The 21,313-nt window shown below is 38.5% G+C and overlaps 1 protein-coding gene across 13 annotated transcripts in view; it reads right to left on the bottom strand.

Moving 5' to 3' along the window:
• NUMB (NUMB endocytic adaptor protein) overlaps positions 1 to 21,313 on the bottom strand; it is a 91,851-nt gene that overhangs the window by 45,454 nt on the left and 25,084 nt on the right. For 11 of the 13 annotated variants that reach the window (XM_063159150.1, XM_063159158.1, XM_063159164.1 and 8 more), the window contains exon 2: positions 6,176 to 6,257. The exons of 1 other annotated variant lie outside the window; for it this stretch is intronic. The gene's annotated coding sequence lies outside the window, so the exon portion shown is untranslated. Of the gene's footprint in view, positions 1 to 6,175; positions 6,258 to 9,969; positions 10,129 to 21,313 lie in introns of those variants that run through there. One more of the 13 variants, XM_063159152.1, reaches the window with a different exon arrangement.

Raw genomic sequence — 21,313 nt, 5'->3', positions numbered from 1 at the left:
CCACACTGAAAGGATCTCCCTCTCCAAAAAACACACAGGAGTTTTTAGAGCTCAAGACATTTAAATGAAATTAATCTGGATATTCCAGATAGCTCGCAAAATTTGAATTGTTGTGGCAACGAGCCATGGGCGCACTTAGTCAATCTCAATCCAGATAGCTCACAAAATTTGAATTATTGTGGCAACAAGCCATGGGCGCACTTAGTCAGTCTCAATTAGAAAATGAAAATTAGCCTAACTGCCACCAAGTGTGCCATTCACAGGGTGACAGATGACTCCCTGTTACGCCATTGCTGTGCTGGGCTCAAGCACTCCAGTCAGTCACTGCCTGGCAGCTGGTACATGGCAGCTCAAGATACTTCAATCGCTCCCATCCTCCACAGCTAAATATAATTAAGGCCCTCTTATCTGTGGGTTTTCTTCAGCTTGTTCACGCTAAATCAACCACACTTTTGACTGCAGCCAATGTAAAGGAGGAGGAGAGAGAGTGACAGAAAAGGCGTTTTTAATATTAATTTAGAAGTCAAATGAAATTGTGAAGCGTTGCACCAAGCTTTTGTGAAAAAGTGGCGGGTTTTAACAATACAAATGAGCCCAGAGAAAAGATACAGTAATTTTTTCTGGCTGTCAGGATATCAGAAAATCATCTGATCATCTCTCATTAAGCCCAACAACAGAAAAAGTTCACTTTCATGTAAAATATAGGCAGAATGTTTTTAGGAACCCACTCTGGTGTCCAGCACTGCAACTGTGGTTGACTTCGAAGAACATAAATTTTTCTTTACACGAATCTTATTTATTATAGTAGGAATTAATGTATACATTTGTACACCTACCCAGCGCAAGTTTTCAATTGTTCCATAACACTTTTCTCATAATAACTCTTTACAAAGCACTACAAGGAACTAACAGAATTTCCAAATCTATTTGCTTTATACAAATGTAAGCAAATCAGAAGCTAGCTTAACAAAGTCAGACACAAGCTGTAAATACTTTTAAGCACACAGAATGCAATGCTTTTTGAACTCCCTCACCAGTTAAGTACCTTTAAAAATATTTTGTATCCTCTCTAGAGTCTAATATGAGCCACGTGTTTCATCACCCACACAACTCACAAAACATTTAAGGAATCTGTCACCATACTCCCTGTGAGAGGTGTCTAAACAGAGAATTCCAACACAATTCCAGCTTTCTGGTACCATTTTGTATATAGATAACTAGCATTCCTTATGATGACATAGCATGTAAAACCTCACTTCATCCCTAACGCTTCCCATGTCTGCTCACTGCAAAGCCTTGAGAACTATGCAAACTTAAGTGATTAAAAAAATTATATATAGCAACATAACTGAAAAAAATATCTTTTATAAGCATTTACCTTCATAAAATCCTGATGTATGTAATGTTGGGAATAAAACATTTCCCAAATCCAAGTGTAGCACAATCAGTTACCAGAACAATGTTCATATGACAGCAGCAAGAACTCGTTCACTTGGTGACTTACTGTCCCACCTCCATCTCAGATTCTCCTATAGTACTTTTTTAAAAAATCCCTCTCTCTTGAAGCTATAACCATGACTCCATGGATATTAAAAAAAAAAAAAAAAAAAAAAAAAAAAGGGAATCTATGGCCTGAAATAAAGGGGAGATGATAAAAGTGATTTGGTCAAGTCCAATATGGGTGATAAAAGGTTTCATGTGGGAACTTAATGCCATTTTCTCTCTGTATCTCACAACATAATGTTTTTTTAGATAATTTCAGTGTTTCTGTTAAAGAACAAGCCCACTATCTGAAATTAGTACTCCATTATACCAATTTGCCACAACTCCAGTCAAGGTTGGATTTTTCTTTATTCATGGCAACAGACCTGAAGTTTCTCAGACTTTTGGCAAAACCTTTCATCTTACTAATTTCAATGTTTGCATATTTTAATTTGGGGTAAGAGGTGAGAGGAGGGAAGGGGTGAACTCCATGGAATTAAAAAAAAAAGGATGCATCGATCAGTCTGCATTCAAGGTTTGAGGTTTTATGGAAGAATTCCAAGTAAAGTTTTTCATGTCTGCTCTTATAAAGAGATGCATACTTCCCTCCCCCACTCCCTCTTCCTATCACTCGGCATTTAAAGCCTTTTGCTTGCAAGGATAGTAATGCTGGACTTTATGGAGGCTGTAGATAGGAATTAAACTGCTACAAAATTTCACAGGCACTGTTTTCTTAAACACTGATAATAATCTCTCAGACATTTCCTTCCACAGAAGTTACCAGATTTCATGATGGTCATTAAAATTAGTAAGACATTATTTTTGACCAGCAATGATACTTATGAATCCACAACCACTTGCTCAGTGAGTATTATCACATAAAGCTTCAGATATCAATAAATCCCACTGTTCCTCTCTAGATTGTTTTTTTTTTACTGCCATTAAACTCAGTGAAGAGAAAAGAAAGTTCACTTTAAGTATATGTAACAATGAAAATGTATTTCTCTAAATAAGTAACTCTGTATACATCCAAAGAGATGGTTACCCTTTTCATCTAAAATCAAATTAATGATTACAAAATTCCTTCAAGATAATGAAGTTTTTAATGAAAGCTTTAATTAAGAAATGGAAGCAATATGTTAATTTCTCTAACAATCTAGTCAAAATATTTGGTCTTTCCAAGACCACAACAGGATTTTAATTCCATCCTGTAAACAATATTTAAACCAGTTCATATAATATAACACTGCTGGGAGGGGGGGAGTATATTATGTGAATTTCATGTTGCTACCTGAGACAGACTGCTCCAAACTGGTAAAACTGCTTCACCTACCAAACCAACTGCAAGAACTCACATCAGCACGTCACCTTCTAGTCAAAACTAAGTGTATGGTAATTCAGAAGGTCAAGTCTTAGAATACAATGGACTAGAATATAATAGATTCAGACTTACTGCACCACCTTCCTGGTGATATAATATTGGGATCTTAATTCAACTTTTTTCTGTTACCTTTCTCTTCCCCATATTAATTCTGCTAGCATGCAGATTTTATCTCTTTCAAGATCAGCACAGAATTTCTGCTACAAAAAACAAACATGCATTAAAAGCCAAGAACAAGCCTTTGCATGTGGGCTTTCTCCACAAGCTACACTCAGATCTCAAAGTTATTATTATTAATAAGAAAAGGCTAGAACGCACATTCTAACAGAGAGAGTTTAAAATAACCTTCATGTGATAATGAAAAACCTCCACTGAAATTGTCTGTAGAATTTGGAAATTAAGATCAAAATTGTTCCCATACTCTTAGTGAAGTAAGACACAGAATACTCAGAGAGATGAAGTTAAACCAACTACTTTAAAAGTTAACCAATCACACATTAAAAGACAAAGTTACGATGTGCACCTCAAAATGCCAGTGCTGCCTCTCAGGGTCCCAGTTTACCTATACAAGGAGCTAAGACTATCACCCTCTTCCATAAATATCAAAATCCTATAAATTTTCACAAAACTGTCTCACTATTCCTCATTAACAGTTCTCCCACCTGATTCTAAACTATTTTGTATTTTATTTTTATAAAATAAAAATAATTAATTTAATTAAAATATATGTTTATTTTAGCCCCAATATGGAAATAAATGGTTAATTTAATATTATGAGCAAGAAAAGATCACGAAAAGGTGTTTTTATTTCAAAAGCTTCAAATGAAGATATAATTACAAGCAGTATATACTGAATTAAGTCAGGAACATCTCAAACCATCAGTAAAACATTCTATCAGCTAGGGCTGATAAGAACTACAGAAATATCGCATATTGCACCCATTAATTCTCTTTAAAATGAGCTGCCATCTGAGACATGGACAAAAAGACCATGTTCATTATTCAAATATTATTCAGATGTTCATTATTCAAACAAATTGAGCTTTTGACCATCTTGTTACAGTTGTTCAAACCCAGGAAAAAAAGTTCAATATTAACATCACCCCGAACTAGAGAGGTATGTAGTTTTTTCCTGGTATAGAGATTAACATTCCTCACCCCCATCATGATCTTGAGCAAAGTAGGATGCTGCCTATCGTATGTGTGATCACGGCTGTGTTTCCTTGAGAAGGTGAAATGCATTCCACGGCAGCGTGGCAGGTCATGTTCTCCCAGAGGGAGACCAGGCTGCCCACAAGTCAGTGCAGCACCGCAGGCAGGGCTGCCAGCAACAGCGGCAATTCAGCAGCTCCAGTGATGCCAAACAGCCCTCACGAACACACCAGTCTGACTGAATGACCTCAGCTAGGCTAGAACTGTGAAACCCACAGATGGCTCTCACCTTTCTAAATCAAGTGTTGCTCACAGTAAAACAGCTACAATGATCTGCTGCAACACACAGAGTTTGGTGGCAGAAAGAGAGAGTCACAGAAAGTGCACTGCCCGTAAGGAACACATGCTGGAAAACCACATTGCTGCAACAGCCTCTTGAATCATACAACACCTGTCATCTTCCTAACTTTAAACTGCTTTGCAAAGAACAAGAAAAGTCAAACAGGAAATAATGAGGAAAATTTGTCTTCATTCTCAAGTCCATCAGAGCAATCAATGAAGCCTCAAGCTCAGCAAAGACAGAAATATCACCTGATGACCCTGGAATCCTGCACCCAAAGGCAGCCTTTCCACATTGGCAGCACATGCACTTCTACAAGTCACTCCTCAAAAACCAGACACAGCACAGAGCGAGTGGCAGAAGGTAACCAAGGCATCACTCACATGAATTTCCCCTGAATAATTCATATTCTACCATTGCCATATTCTGCATTGCCTGCTGATGAATGTGTACAGTGGCAAGCAACAAATTTCTCTCCTCATATGAGTGAGTTTGACATAAAAGCAGTATGAGCTCTACAGCTGGGGCAAGTAGAAAATTGTGCTGCTGCTACTGCCCAGGCTTACAGATGAAATCATGTCCCTTGTGTTGCCATCTTGGTATGGAGAACACCACCCTGCTTTCATAAAAGACAGCTGCCTTCTGGGGTGGCAACTGAGCTGGGCAATAGAAGACAGGATGAAGAGGAAGGCAGTCTAAAAATGCCTGCAATGGAACAGCTGGCATGTGGCATCAAGGCAGGCAGGGACTCAGGGAAAAGGACACTGAACACTGTGCTGCCAGATTCATACAACCATAAAAGTCACAACTGTGTTATCTTCACCAGCAACTAGTCACAGAGTCCACTGATTTGAACAGCACCTCCATTATTCTGGCAGGAGACTGTAGCACAATTACTCCATTTATATATCACCATCCTTAACAGTATGCCCTGCCTTCCCTTTCTGAGTTTTCTCTTATACAACAGGCAGCTTATAGGACACTGACAATATAGATAACACCATTCAGAATGCTATTAAAATTAGGTGGGAGACAACACCACCTTCCTCCATAAGGAATCAATTATACATTCCTTAATTACAATTCCTCTACATATATTAAACTTCACCTTATTTACTTAGTGGCTTGGTGACATAGGTACTGAACTGAGGTAGAAAGTGAGCTTATTCCACTCTAGGAAATCACATCTCCTAAGAAGTTGGCATACTGTGCCACTGAGATGAGCTCAGTTGGCTGGAGTGTGGTACCAATAATGCCAAGGCTGCGGGTTCAGCTCCCATATGGGCCATTCACCTAAGAGCTGGTCTTGATGATTCTTGTGGGTTCCTTTCAACTCAGAATCTTGGGATAATCCCTCCTTGCTGGCAAGTTCTGGAAGAGCCGATCTTGACCACAGCTCCTGGAGGACCAAGCATCACCTTATGTCACTTTGAGATTACCAAAGGCACACAAAACATAGTGCACATGGCAGAACTTAAAGTCCGCTCAAACTGCACCATTCCTCTGGCAGCTTTAGCAATCTTCACACCTGGTTAGCTAATGACAATTGGTGTCTTGCAAAAATACATCAGCAAAACTATGGGAAACCAAAGGCTGTCTACAGCAGAATGGCTAAGGCTCCCTACTTGCATCATCAAGCACTTGCTCATACCTCCCATTAATTCTCAAAGGTCAGATTTCATTCCAAAGGCTGATTGTGCATCAGGTGCACTGCAATGATCTATGTTACAGAGACACCCTTCTGCTCTGCTTATGGTTTGCACTACATCTTCCCAGTTCTAACTCCACCCCCTGAGATCATCTACACAACAGCATCTTACCTGCAGCTCTCTGAAGCTGCACACATCACACCAAACACCCAGCGCAACTAAAGGCAGCAGTCTCCTTCAGGGGTGTTACTTCCTGCAAAAGGAAAGGATTCTCAGACAAGAACTACAAAACTCATCTCTCTGTAAGAGAGTTTTTCAACATTATAGCAGTCTAATCACTGCAGGTAAGAGATGCTGAAAGCCTTTATATAAAGCCTTGCTACAAGCATAAATACACAGCTTTGCCAGCACTGAGACTTGAAAAGTTGGATCCCTATATCACAAACTTAATCTATAAAGTAGGAGCAGAAACAGCCAAGTAGCTTTTACATATATTTCTCTGACCAACTTAGTCTCATGACAGTGAAACTGTGCAAATGTCTATGGGCAATTGAATCACATTCCTCAAAGAGGGCTGTTGCAAGCCACAAACCACTTTTTCTCAAATTTCACACTAACCAGATCTAAGAGTAACACCAAATTGACATTTTTCAGTGATAAGGCAAAGTTGATGAACTCACAAGTATCACCAAAAAAGATCAATCATCAATGCAATAACATGTTCTTCAGTTATTTACATTCAGTATTTTACATAAAGAAGGCTTCTTCAATGAAATCTATCAATTTGCAAATGTAATAGCTATTTTCAAGGGGAGCCTACTTAAATGACTCCTTTTTAATTAAGGATAAAGTAAGTATTTAATGAATTCAGAGTTCTTATATTGTTCCCTCACTGTCTGTAAGAAAACACTCTACAAAGGAAGGGGCAAAAATCACGTTCTCCTTTTGCACTTCTCTATTGTGAAATACACCCTCTAAGGTTGACCACCATCACTGTTTACACAGGGATTATATAGAAACATCTTTATAAAGTACACAGTGTCTGGCCACACAAACTGACAGAACTTCCTCAGCCCTTCCAAGTCTCGAGTCTGAGCGATGACAACACAACTCCAAGTCTCGAGTCTGATTAAGTGACAACAGTTTCCAGGACACTCACATTCACATTGCCTATTGGAAGTTCCTTATCACCAGAAAGGGCTGCAGTCCATGCATCATGGCTGACAGCTACTGTGGGTTTTTCCATGTTCAGTTTCTTTCCTGTACTTGGTCCTTCTGTTTTCACGTTTAACTCAAGGCTGAGTCCTTTCTTGGTCCGTTAACTTGAATTTTAGATGTTTCTTAAGATGAAACATTACAATCATTCTGACTGGAAGTAAACTTAATAGTGGTACAAGATGAAACCTCCAAAACCCTGAAACTACAGCAGAAAGAATGGGATGAAATTCAGTGTGCCCTGGATTCTAAACTCCAAAGCTGACAAGCAACCACAACTACATAAATTTTTATTCCCAATATTTTGAAATATCAAGTTAGTGATCTACATAGGCCTTTTTTATCGTCATAGAACGTCTCTCTCCCTTAATCCTTACAAAAAAAAAAGAACTAAAGATGAAAGTGACAGAGTAACTTCAGAGTCTGGAACTGAATGATTTTCATAGCCTCTAACATGAACTTCTAAAATGCAACAGGCTGCTGTAACAAAGCCAAGATAACTGAGGTTATCTTGGATTGTCCTCCAGCCACACCCAGGAATGCAATGCATGCCAAAACTCCACAGCTGGTCACAGACATGGGCGCAGGAGGAATCGCAGTGTGCTCTCAGTCCGTTTCTCACCGCTGCAATCAGGCATCCAGGCGGGCTTGCTATAAATATCCAGTGCTGGAGGTACACGAGGAGATTGGAGCCATATGTGGGAGACCCAAATACCAATTACTCACCGAGCAAAGTTCCAGCAACACAAAATTAAGGAAGAAGAGGAGATTCAGGAAATGGCCTCCTTTAAGGCATACAGTCTGCATATTCTGAACTCTCACAGAAACAAAGCAATCAAGAAATAAGGCAGGGAACGAAATCAGAAGTTTGGGCTACAGAAAAATCCCCCTTGTATATTATCATACAATCCTGTTACTGAATTTATGTTTTCTACATAGAAAAAGTAAAATTTGTGTGAAAAACCAGATTAACTAGTAAGGCAAAAATTCCAAAAGATGTGAGTGACCACGTAAGCTAATTTCACAGAACATACCTAAAGTCTGCCCAAGCTTAAGATCATATTCATAGCTGAACATACATGTGGATCTGCTCCAGTTTTGGTAGTTAAATTGTCTTACTCCCTTTTTCTGTTGTTTGTTTGTTTGATGGGGAGGGGAGGATGTTTTTCTACTAAGAACATTTTTACTTTTCAAAATATTCTCTATAGGTAAGTATTCTCTATCCTTTTCTACTCAAAATATTCTCTATCCTTTTCTACTAAAGAGGATTTTTAAATTTTTGTTACTGCTACATTCCTCTTCCAGAGGGCACCCTGAACTTACAAAACAATAAATATCTGAATAGAAGTTTAAAAACTGTCTTACATTTCACAAGAATGAAGACACTTACAGCAAAATTACAAGTTTTTTTCCTAAAGGGGTAGAGGGGTTTGGGTGATGCAGAACAGGATTACTTGACATACTTATTTCCCTGATACTGGAAAAAAGGCTAGAAAGCATTCCTAAAATATTTGATAGTCTTGAGATTCACAGTAGGAGACTGTATTTCATGCTGGATAATAGTATTATGTTACACATAAAAACGACTATGTCTGTAAAATTAAACAGCTACAACACGGGAAGCTCTCAGCAGAGCTGCTCGGTTTGAAGGGAGACTCCAGAAGGGCCCAAGGGACTTGCAACAAATCAGCAAGAGGGATGACTGAACACCTCTGTAAAATCTAAGTATCCCAGGTTGATGACCACTGTGTGAAGTTAATCTATGCTCACTTTGGTACAAAATCAGAACCTAGACCTCTGACTGATTCTCCTTTATAAAATTAATTAAGAAAAAAAAAAGTGCTTTTTGTTGATATAGTTACCAGAGACTGGGAGCAGGCAATGTGTGTCAGTATTACTGACTAAGCATCATGTCCTAGGTCTGAGAAGTAAAAAAATTAAGGAAATAACTAAAACATTAATAAAAAGGCATCACTGGTATAGCTATTGCTGTGTGACATCTTATCTAGCCTTTATAGCAACTAATTATTGACTGGCATCACAGAAAAAATAGATTTTGAGTAGAAGTCTGAATATTAATAACATCAGCTTAATGAATATGATGTTTAAAACCAAATCCAAGCAAGACTCAAGTCTTCAAACTAGAGAAACATTTAAACTTATCTACTAAAAACACTGTAAGAACACACGTTGTTTATTTACACTATACTGCGTTTCAAAAGTTCAAACTTTCAATGTATCAGTAACTAGTAACATTTTCTGAATCTATTTTAAGTGGCTAAAGATTCTCCCTATGTAAACAATTAGAGGGACTTTTTAAATATCTCACTGAAGTTAAAGGTCTAGGTTGAGATGAGTTCTGAGAACATGAATAGCACTTCTACACAATGTTCTCAGTTATATTAAGATACACATTTTAAAAAGGAATAAATGTCCTGAGGATGTCCCACAATTTATTTATAATATTTCATAGAATCTTTCAAATTCGAAAGCTCACAAAATCTTCAGACTAAAAGATGTGGTATTCAGTTTTTAAGAAATGATGGAGAAAGCTTAGTTCAGGGAATAAACAGATTACACAACCAATCAAAGAAAGGAGAACTGACAGAGTACACTGCTGATTTCAAACAAGTGCTAACAAATAGCTCCTTCAATAATTTGAATCCAGTCCACCCTGGATTTGAGAACTGCAAGACATTCACTGTTACCCTATAGTATTAAGTCATTGGTTTCCATAGCACTTTACTTACCATTTGGGAAAAAGTCTGTTGTTGTAAGGACTCCACAGATTACTACCCACACAGACTTGGTCATTTACACTACAGAGAAATACAGATGATACAGTTCCCCAAAATTCAGAGCATGAAAAGGTAAAGTTCTGCAAGAGAAGGAGGTAAGGCAAGAATGTAGCTGTGACACAGGATTCGCTGGACAGGCTGCCCTGAGACACTCCCTGCAAATTCTCTCCACCACCCACGCCCCCTCACATTAGGCATCCAGATATGGCATGCAGCAGGAAGGGCCTGGACAGCCTCATTGTGGGTCAGGTGCACTGGAACACTTTGGGAAACCTGAACCAACTGCACATGGCCCCAAAGGCTACAGCCAGGGTACCCAACTCCATCTGGGAAACACTGCAGCATACACAAACCAAAGCCACCTTCAGCTGCCTTCTTTTGCACAGGTTCTGATAGTGCCTGCATCAGTTCTGACACTCCAAAGCAAACATTTTCTAATGAGCTACTAGAGTCCTAATACCTCAGGACAACTCAATCAGAAGCAACAGCTATATCAGAAGCAATAGCTATACCCTGCTATAGAAGCTAGCATATCTTATTCTGACTGTCACTTATTACATTCCACCAGAGCACCAACTGACACAATGACATAAAATTAAAAATATAATCTACCGATTTTTTTTTTTTTTAATCTCTGCAGTTAATGTGGTCATGAAGTCCATCCTTCTGTGACAGAGGATGAAAACCAGTGAGTTTTAGGAGGCATCAACAGTCCTCCACTTGGGTACAACAACTTCATGAAACCTTCAGCACCACCCTGCTTTTTCTGCAAAGCCTGAGCAATTGCATCATTGGGCCACTGGCGATGCCTCATTTCCTCTGCGTCTTCAAGGCTTATGCAAGGTTTTACCAGCTCCAGCTGTGCTCACTGATAACATAAGAAAGCTTGTAAAAAACATCTGAGAAGGAGCAGGGTAAGGTCCAGAGTGAAACATTTGGGAATGTACAGCATATAGTATGTTCAGTTCCATAAATTGAATTTAGTGTTATTCCTGAATCCTGCTTTCACTCATTCAAGTTTGTCTTTGTGACTGGCAGAGCTACTTTACTCTTCAGTGCACACCTATAAAAATAACTGTGCAGACAGGATCCCAAGGTGTACTAATAGACAGTTACAAGCCTAGACAGCAGGAAGTTTCAGCCTATTCCAAAGGAGCTTAATACTTAATGGAAGCATAGAGGCCTACAATTACACAGCTAAATCCCAATATGTTTTTTACAAAATTAGAGCTGGAAAAATTCACCTGTCCTGAGAAGGAAAGAACCCAATGACAGAAGAGAGATAGAGGCAGCCAGGAAGACATTTCCAGAATTTCTCCCTTCAGCCTTGAACTACAGAAGCCATTTGTGGTTTTTACACCTTTTGAACTCCCACAATATATTCAGTCAACACGGTTTACCTCATCAGTAAAGACTAGAGCAAATATCCAGAATAAGTATCTCTGCAAAGGGAGTCTACAAATACTCAGAGATATTTTTTTAAAATAAGTATCAGAAAATATAACACACACACCCCCAGTTTGGTTATACATACCATGGTTGTTTGGTAGTTGTATATGTTAGCTTCTGCCATTTTTGTCTGTTTTTTTAAAACAAACTTATTTCTATCATGCCAAGTACAAACTAATGCATGTATATGGGACTAAAAGCAGACAACCATCACTCCCACTCAGAAAGTAAAAGGGAACTGGATTAACCTGAAAAGATGCAGTCTGAATCCCAACCTGAAATATACTGCAAAATTTACATAGATGGCAATTGTGGTGGCCAAGGGCAGGGAGGGAGAGAAGTACTAAGTATTTTTTCATTTGAGAATCCAAAATTCTTGCAGTTACAGAATTTTAATCAACTGTTAGGCAACACTGCCTGACCACTTCCCAAAACTTGGGGCAGCAAACATATTGACTTCAAGATGACATATTTATAGCACACAGAACCCACATACAGCCACTAATTCTATAATTAAACACTAAAACAAGATGCTATTATGAACACAATGTCTCTGGCAACGTACCACATTCAGATGGACACTGAAATATCTTCTGGATAATTGAACTCGATCTAATCAGGAGTTGGTATTTCCTGGCCAATGATGACTAACTCTTCTAAACCATCATTAAGTATCAGGAAATACCCACCCCCAACATCAATCACTATCTAAACATACACCAAAGTATCATGTTTTGAACATCTTCACTCACCGATAAAAACCATACGGGCAAAAGTGAGGGGAAGAAAAACCCTTTCCCCCAGTCTTCAAGTAACCAAAATAAAAAGTCAAGTCCTAATATTAATAACAAAATGTGAGTTGGGGCCAGATCTCCAGCTCATTTGTACAGTATCACAAGATAACACTGGGCTCTTCCACAGTTATCTCACTCCCTTCATTCATACATTAAAATGCTACCAGAATTAAACTGATCCAAACCACAGCTATGGGATGGTGGGTTAGAGAAGAGCTTGCACTAGTACTGAGAGTAGTTTGTACAGTGAGGACACTGGTCTTGCACATCTCTGCTGTGCCCTTCCCTCTCAGCTTCCATGGGCACTGTCCTGCTGCATCGAGCAACTCCAGTTGTCAGCAACCCATGAAAAGAAACAGACCAAGGAGCCTCAGTGCAAACTCCAGCCTAAAGAAGCCATGCCTTTCCATCTCCATTTTCTGTTCCATTAAAAACAGCAGAGGAAAGAAAGCGCTTCTTAGCTAAAAACAAAGAAAGAAAGAAAATGAACCCATGGTAAGTGAAAGACAACATCACATTTATATTCAGGAAGACACAGGAGTGGACAATTGTCCTCTTCATTTCTGTAGAAACCAGAATTAAAGGCTCTCAGTAGGAAAGTCACAGCTCTAATCCCCTGTTCCCCATCTCCCTGAAGGCACTAATAGAAAGTTTTCATCACAGAAGTCAACACATCACTATGTTGTGAATATTAAATCTAACCCAATAAGATTGCCATGATTGCCATGATTTCCTCTCCTATCCTTTTTCCATCTTTTTTCCCCTTTTAAAGGCAAAAGATTTGCTTTACAGTTGCCATAAGTGCACCAAAACTATTTTTAATTTACTTAGAATTACAAAATAATTTCATCCCTGATGAAATTGCTAGTTGATATTAATTATGCTACTCTTCTTCTATTAGAATTCTACATACTTACCTTAAGCTGGCAGGTGGTTCTCTGCAAGTCAAACAGTTCCTAATTAAATCCTAAAATCCTATCAAACATCAATACTTAAAACTACTACCTACCAGCAAATCTACAGTTTGTGTATCAAGAATGATTTTGTTTCAACAATCATTCTGGTGAGCAGAATCTACTGCCTGAATAAAGCAGCTTTTTTTTTTTTCCCTGATCATGAAAAATCAAACCTCTTATGAAAATTGATATTCATTGCCAACCCTCCTCCCATAAGAGCTAACCACTTATCAAACCACTACAGTAGATCTTGTGGCAACTCTTTGAGCTGTAATCAGAGATCAGACTTACATTCCGATCTCTAGGGGAAAAAACCACCACTACCACAACACAGAGCACACACCCATACAGAGTCCCCTTCATAATTTAATTTACCAAGATGGCTCCTCTGCACTCATCTGAAAGCATGTTATGTGTCAATGGTAAAAAGGAATTCAGCTTTTTTGGAGAATACTTTTTTGGACCAACACCCCCTTAAGCAGAGTGAAAACCTGTGAAAACACATTAAACTTCTGGTTCAGAATTCAGTTTGCAGGCAAGTGAGCAAATATCAGCATTAGCTGGCACAATACCTCTTGCACTCCTAGTGTCAAGTAGTTCTCAAAATGTTACATCTGTGCCACTGAAATTAAACTAGTGACATTGTTCTCAAACTGGGAAGCTTACATAATGAGGAGCAATAGCACAAGTAATCCAGAAGCAGCACTCTCTTAGCACTAACTCACAGCACTGTAAAGACAGAAATGAGTTGCTACAATGAAAAAAGTTCAAAAGAAAACTTTCAGCAGCAAACTGCTTTAAAAATGTTTAAATATCTTTTTTATATTTTTTTAAAATTTCCTACCAATACAGCCCTCTAATTCTACTATATAAAGGTGTCTAAAGTCAGTCTACATCAATGTGAAGCATGTAAATTAAGAGTCATGATTTGGGGGGGAAAAATAAACAGAAAAACAAACTGAAATGCTACCAAAAAACTCCCTCAGCATTTACCTTGCTATTTAAAACAGCTGTGTCACATGGAGTAAAACAGCCTGCTAAATAATATCTATAATATCTATAAAGCGAGGGCAGAGTTTTAAACTAATCAGTACAAAGGTCCTCAAGAAACTGAGTTTTCACAAATTACAGCTTTGCACACAGTTCAGTTTATAACGTGGACTTTGTAAAGATTTGCGACTTTCCCAGTGACATGCTTCTGAGTGCACAACAATATGAGGAAGTGCTGTAGCTAATGCCCCTCTTCTTGCAGACACTCACATATCAAAGGTGCATCATTGTTTAAAATGGCTCCAGCTCCAAAGGGCGAAGATCTACTCCCTGTCCTGTCTTGACCTTAAGGGAGGGACACGCTGTCCACCAAAACATCCTGTCAGGAAAGCAGTAAGAAGCGTGCAAATTTGGAGATTAGGACAATAAATACACTTTTGCTGGTTACTTATTTTGGCTTTCAAAAAATTTCTTGTCAAAGAATATAGAGGCTTTTCTAACCAAGTTTTGTCCACACCAGAAATGCTGATGAACGTGTCCACTTGGCAGCTGCAGGGAACTAGGAACAAGGTATTTGTGAAGCTCCCTGTGTGATAGTCTGGTGTGAACGTTTTCATTGTTACATCCATTCTCTTTTGAAGTTACATATTTCCTGAAACTGGTTTAGCAGAACAAAACTGCTATTAATTATTTGCTATTTCTTCCAATATAGATATTTGGAATTTATGTGAACATAGTCCAAGTCTGTTCACTTGTAAAGTAAAGTACATGCACCTATTTAGGGAAAAAAAAGGGATGTTTACTGCTTTGGGGTTTTTTTCTGTTTCCTTTTTTAGGACTGCATTCTCAAACCTGTGAGGAGATGCCCATGACCAGTATTTTAATCAGGTTCTTTTGCAATATTTCTTAGGACTGGCACCAAGTTCTTACAGAACAAGCTGTTTAGGTCAATAATAAACTGCAGGTCTCCTAAATAAATTGGTAATATTTATTTAGGAGTACCTATTTCTCTCTTAAGTAAAATTACTGCTTTTTACTGGTCAAAAGGTCTTATTTTATCAAGCACAAAATCAACAAAAAAAAAAAACTGGCCCAGATTACTCAAATGACTACTTTAATTGTGGTTTTATTGTGTTTTTTATTATCATACCTTTATATTTATATTTACCTTTATATTTAGCTATCTGTTCTCCCAAGATGAACAGTGATCTCTGCATTTTCTTAAAGCAAGTGGAGAGCATTAAGCAAATAAGCAACATCATTTCAACCTTTTATAGTAAAATGTCTACTGAAATCCATACAAAAGCTTAATTTAGGTTAGTGTTATAAACTCTAACCATGTTTACTGGAGTGAAACAGTTGGACAAGCCTGCTCTCATATTTAGTTCAATCGCTAAATGTCAGCAATTAGTTTGCATCTCTAGATACTTGCACTTGAAACTGAGATTTGGAGGAAAATAAACCCAGCAGATGAGATCTCAAACACTTGGTATTTTTTCCAGCTCAAGCTTTTCATACCTTAGATAAAATGCATTATATCAGTTTTTAACATCAGGTTAACAGCTAAGAATTTTTTTGAGAGAGAATGTAATTTTATCAAATAGCAAAGAGAATTCTGCAAGCAACACACAGCAAAACACAAAGCCAAGTCACAGAACCAAATCTGAGCTTTATATATTAAAACCCAAAACCAAACAGTGAAGCTCACTTTCATACTGTGCTTTTTAAAACAGTGACAAAGCAAATCATACAGTCCAGACGAATAAACCTGATGCTACAATTTCGAGGCTCTAGTTGCATTCTGTCCAATGTACACACACCATTTTCTATAAACTAAACTAAGATTGAGATCTCCATTTCTCAGGAACTAGAAGTACTGCTAAATTCGCAAATGCCATTTCAAATAATAAAGAAATACATTAGTACACGGAAAAGATTAATAAACATAATTTTTTAGAAAGGTTCACTACATTATGAGCTGCTACTTGGGCTTTGTACAAACTCACAGGAAAAATATACCCCTTCTTCAAAGAGTTGTTACAGAATTGTTTTGTCTTCACTGTATTTTTACTGGTCAGCTTCAATTGCACTGAGCAACCTATAAGAGCAAAAGTCAGTTTTTGAAGTCCAATTTCAGACTGAGCAAAGTCTATCAAAAGATTTTCATGAAGTCCTGGATTGCTTACCTAGCTGTAATGGTGTGGTTGTCATATTACACTGTGCCATAATTACCTCTATTTAAAATGAGAAAACAACTCTGTTTAAACACTTACTGTCACTTTAAGATCTTCAACAAACTACACTGCAGTCATGCTACTGTACACATCAGGGATATGACTACCATCTCTTTTAGAAAGAAAATCAACTCCATTTAATTCCTGCTTGAATCTAGACATCTGGAATCAGTATATACATGAGGAAGAACCACACAGCTGCAACTGTAGAAATATTTTTCTTACCAATTCCCTGCCAAGAGAATCCCAAAATTATAAGATCAATTTCACAGACAAGAAATAAAACTAAGGTCACACAGGCAGAAAAGCTTTTAGAATTTGGGTACTCATATTTGGCATGAAAGGTATTCCAGGGCTAACACACAGTCTCATCTTGAATCACATTTTCCAGATTTAGTTTCCTGTGAACTTCTGGGGCAGAGCTGGTGCCTCCTTAAACTGGCATAACGATTATCACTGATTTTATCATAAGAATTTCTGGCATCCACTTCAAATAACAATTCAGCAGACAACACACATTCCAGCTTGCGTTATTAGGATTAAAACAGGAACCCCTTTCTAGTGATATATTCCTTCCAACAAGGGTTATCTAAGCAATTGCCAAACTGATTGCAGTTGATTACAGTATGATGATGCATAGACACTTAGGTATATTTGTTAGCTGAAAATACTGCAGCAAATGTAAGTCTTCAGAGGTTTGATTTATAAATAAGCTTGAGAATGCCCTTTTGATCTAATACAGTACCTTGGAACCCATAAAGTATCTGGAACATTATTTCTAGATTCAGAACACTAGGAGAGATTATTTTTTTTGTTCACCTCCAGCCAAACAGTCTGAATTCTGCCTCCTCATACAAACTCGCAATACCTGTGCAACTTCTTTACAGAAATTAATACATATGGTCATCTACCACTGATGCACCAAAAAAATCCATTCTTTCCTTGGACACATCTGCTAACCCAACATAAGTAAAAAGTTAACGACGGAAGCCTGCAAAAGTGTTGTGTTTACAGCTGAACACCTACATCAAGTATCAGTGGCACCAATTCTTTGGCACTTATTCTTTGTATAATCACATTAATCAAAGTTTGAGGCTTGGTTTGGTTTTGTACTGTGGCTAAACAACTTTGACAAGTATCGCCATTGCAGAGACTGCCCATATTTTAGAAACTTGCAATGGTTTTTCCACTCATATTCCACCATTCATGAAGGAACAAAGCTATGGAAGAATGTCACAGTATCAGACCACAATAAAGGCACACTACAGCAGACCAGCTCAAACGTTAGGCAACAGAAATTGATACACTGGGCTGTTTAGCAGGGAAGAGCATAATCCGTAGCATGCAATGATTCCAAGTTCTCCTCCTGAAGTTTGTGAACTATTACATTTCCAAGATCACACTCAGCACTGATCCTACAAAGCTGCTGCTTTTTGCTTCTTTCAAACAACTATAGTCACATTAGAGTTTCACTTTTTAAGGTTTATGAAAACCTTCCAGAATTTACCTACTACTACTTACTTGCAAGTTTGGCCATGACAATCAATACGGGTCATCTTCGTCAAGTCCTTCTCGTGGATTCCAATTTCTTGTATCAAATGCTTTATAAAGCATCACACAAAATGTTTAACACAACACTTCTACTGAAGCTATTCTGGTCACCTGCAAACAGACAACTCAAGAATCTGTTCCTAATCTTCATCCTCAAAGGTTTTGCCTCTTCATCACCCACTTCTTTGCAACTGCTTACTACAGCTAATGCATTTCAAAAGATTTCAAGATTTCAAAAGCTTGAAAGAGAGGTGCTTCAGCAAACAGTAATGTGAAGTGACAAAATTAGTTTTGAAGACTTAAGGACAGCTGGACAAGTTGTTGAACTTTCACAAAGAAATAACTTACAAATCACATGCAACTTGTGGCAGCAGAGATGACTGTACAGACTGTGGGTTCAGCAACACAGGGCTAAACAGCAAGAACCCTGCAAATTTTCAAGGGGCACACCTCTATGATTACAATCACTTTCACATTCCTCACCTCACCTCACTCTGACATAAAGTAGCATTTAAATAATCATCCAGAGCTGTGAAATCACCTCGTCAACACTTCAACTATCCTTAAAATAAAAGTTCTAGTTTTGTTATCGCAGTCTTCTCTAGGACTTTGATAGTTCTCTCCAACAGTTTATGCATATTTCAGTCTAATCACCACACATAAATGGCTGTATGCTGCTCAAGGTGGAGTACCAGCAGTCTGCCAGCACCTGGCAACTGTGTGAGCAGTGAAGCACAGGGATGATGATGTTGGGATGCAGACACACTTCCAGCAGATTTGCTTGCTGAACCTTTTTAAATGTAAGATTTGTGTCAGCCCATGTCTTTAGCCTGTCAAGGTCCCTCTGAACAGCAGCAAAGGTGTCTGTTTTGTCATCCACTCCTCCCAATTTTCCATCATCTGTGAACTTGCTGAGGGTGCACGGCATCCCAGCACTCAGGTGTTAATGAAAACAAACAGCCCACGCCCTACTATCAGCCCATGGGGCACACCACTGCTAATTGGCCTGCAGCTGGACTTTGTGACACGCCTTTGAGCCCAGCATTTCAGCCAATTTGCAATTCCTTTCCTCATCTACTTAGCTAGACCAGATGGTGAGGGTGTTAAGGGAGACAATGACAAAAGTACTGATAAAGTTAAACAGTACAAACTTCTCTTTTCTCCTCCACCAACCCAGTAATTTTGTCAAGGAAGGCTGCCAGGTTGGTCAAGTACGATTTCCCCTACCTAAAGCTACAATAACTATTGCTAATCATCTTTGAGTCCTTCTTATGTTTGGAAATGGCTTCACAGGAGAATTTTCTCCATCATCTTCCCGGGGTCTAGGTGAGGCTGAGCAGTCTGCAAATACCCAGATTCTCCTGCCCTTCTTGGAGGCAAAAGAACACTTGCGTTCTTCCAGTCCTCAAGAAGAGTCTTCTATTGTCTCAATCTTTCAAAAACAATTCAGAGTGGTTTTGCTCTGATATCAGCTCTCTGACCACTCATAGGTGCATTCTATCAGTTCCCATGCACTCTCTTGTGGCAAACTTTTTAAAATGTTCCCTTACTTGGTCCTTCTCTACTGAGGCTAAATCTTTATTGCTCATTGCTCCAGACCTCCCCACTAGTCTCAAAGGCCTGGGACTCCAGATGACAAATCCTATCAATAAAGGTAAAAAAGACATCTAGTACCACAGCTTTTTCCGTGTTTTCCTTCATCTCCCTCTGGCTGGTGATGTACTTGCAGAAGTCTTTCCTGTTGCCCTTCATATCCCTGAACACCTACCTGAAAACTGATGTCCAAAGCCAATCCCAGTCACACCTCTTCCATTCCTCATGCACACAGAAGCAGTGAAGTTTAGATTCAAAAACGGGTATAGTAAGGGAAAAGGCACTTCTTGAAAAGCTTCATACTGGGCATATTCTAACTTAACCACTGTAAAACAGTACACACAAAACAAAGAAACCAAATTGCCTCTCTACTCTGTTTAACCTCACGACACAAGTATCACGCTAATGATGGCTAAGCTTGCTCCTGCAGTCAGAAACATGCACTGGAATGAGCATGATTAGGCAGCAACACAGCTCTCTTCTCAACAGTAGCACAACCTCTCTATAACTGTGCTGGAAGTGAATTGTTACTTTCAGGAAATCTAAATCATGCATCCTGGTGGTTATATATTCTGTATTTTACATTATACAGCTCTTTCATCTTATGTATTAACTCATACCTTACGGCCTGCCCTGCATTTCTAGGGCAAGGCAACATCATACACGTGTCAAGAGGCAAAATGTTATAACCAACAATTTACACAACTCACTAGGCCTGGACAGTATGCATTAAAGATCTCTGACTCTACTTGGTAAATGACTGAGCTACCAACAAGCATAACCATATACCTGTGGCATAGCCAGCTTTATGCCACAGGATAGTGGATGCTGCACTCACATGCAAAGGGTCATAAAAGCAGTTCTGTGAATTGGAATCATACTTTAGAGCAATAGGCTGGTTTAAACAAACAGCAGTAGGAAAAGCTGTAGAGAAGCAGAGACTATTAACAGCCTGATGTGTCAAGACAAAAATGACATCTTTACACTTATAAAAAGCAATGTATTCCCAAACTTCAGCGTGTTTTAAAATAATAAATCATTTCAAACCTAAGGCTAGGTTAGCAACTAAGAGGGATAAACAAAATCCAGTTTTGCAGAAGTCCAGATATGCTTTAGTATATCCAGCTAGAGGCATTCCAGCCACTCTACCACTGTATGATAGGAGGCAATTCTTAAAGGCATAAGGAATCTGAACATCTGTAGAAACACCAACAAAGAAAATCTGAGGAAACCAACAGTATGTCCTTAATCAGTTCCCTCTAAATTGAGGGCTAACTAACTCCCTAACTGATTTAACAAGTTTTTTAAAAAGCCTTTGAACAAAACTTTAATTAAATCTATTCCAAAACAAGTACTCATTTCAGCTCAGTGCTCTAGGTAAAACTCCAGTGCATTTACAAGTATAATCAGTTCAGCACAGTTCTCCCTCTTTCCTCTATAAATACAGCTATTTATGTTTGACCCCAACCCACACTAAAACTCAAATACCCAGCATGCAGCTCTTTCATCTACTTCTTTTTCACAACCTGATCAACAGCAGAATGGCAGAAGAAGAAAGGTTGGGTGTGATACCTTTAGAAAACAGTCAGAAAGGGCTTTTTCTGTCTGACTGTGATAGTGAATACAAAGACCCGCCTGAGCAAGTGCTTTTACTACTGGAAATGCATCATACCTGCACAAAAAAATACCATTTTCACAGAATCACAGAACAGTTTGGGTTGGAAGAGAG

This window comes from Melospiza melodia, chromosome 6 (assembly GCF_035770615.1).
Source record: "Melospiza melodia melodia isolate bMelMel2 chromosome 6, bMelMel2.pri, whole genome shotgun sequence".
Taxonomy (NCBI): domain Eukaryota; kingdom Metazoa; phylum Chordata; class Aves; order Passeriformes; family Passerellidae; genus Melospiza; species Melospiza melodia.
This window is presented reverse-complemented; position numbering and strand designations above follow the sequence as displayed.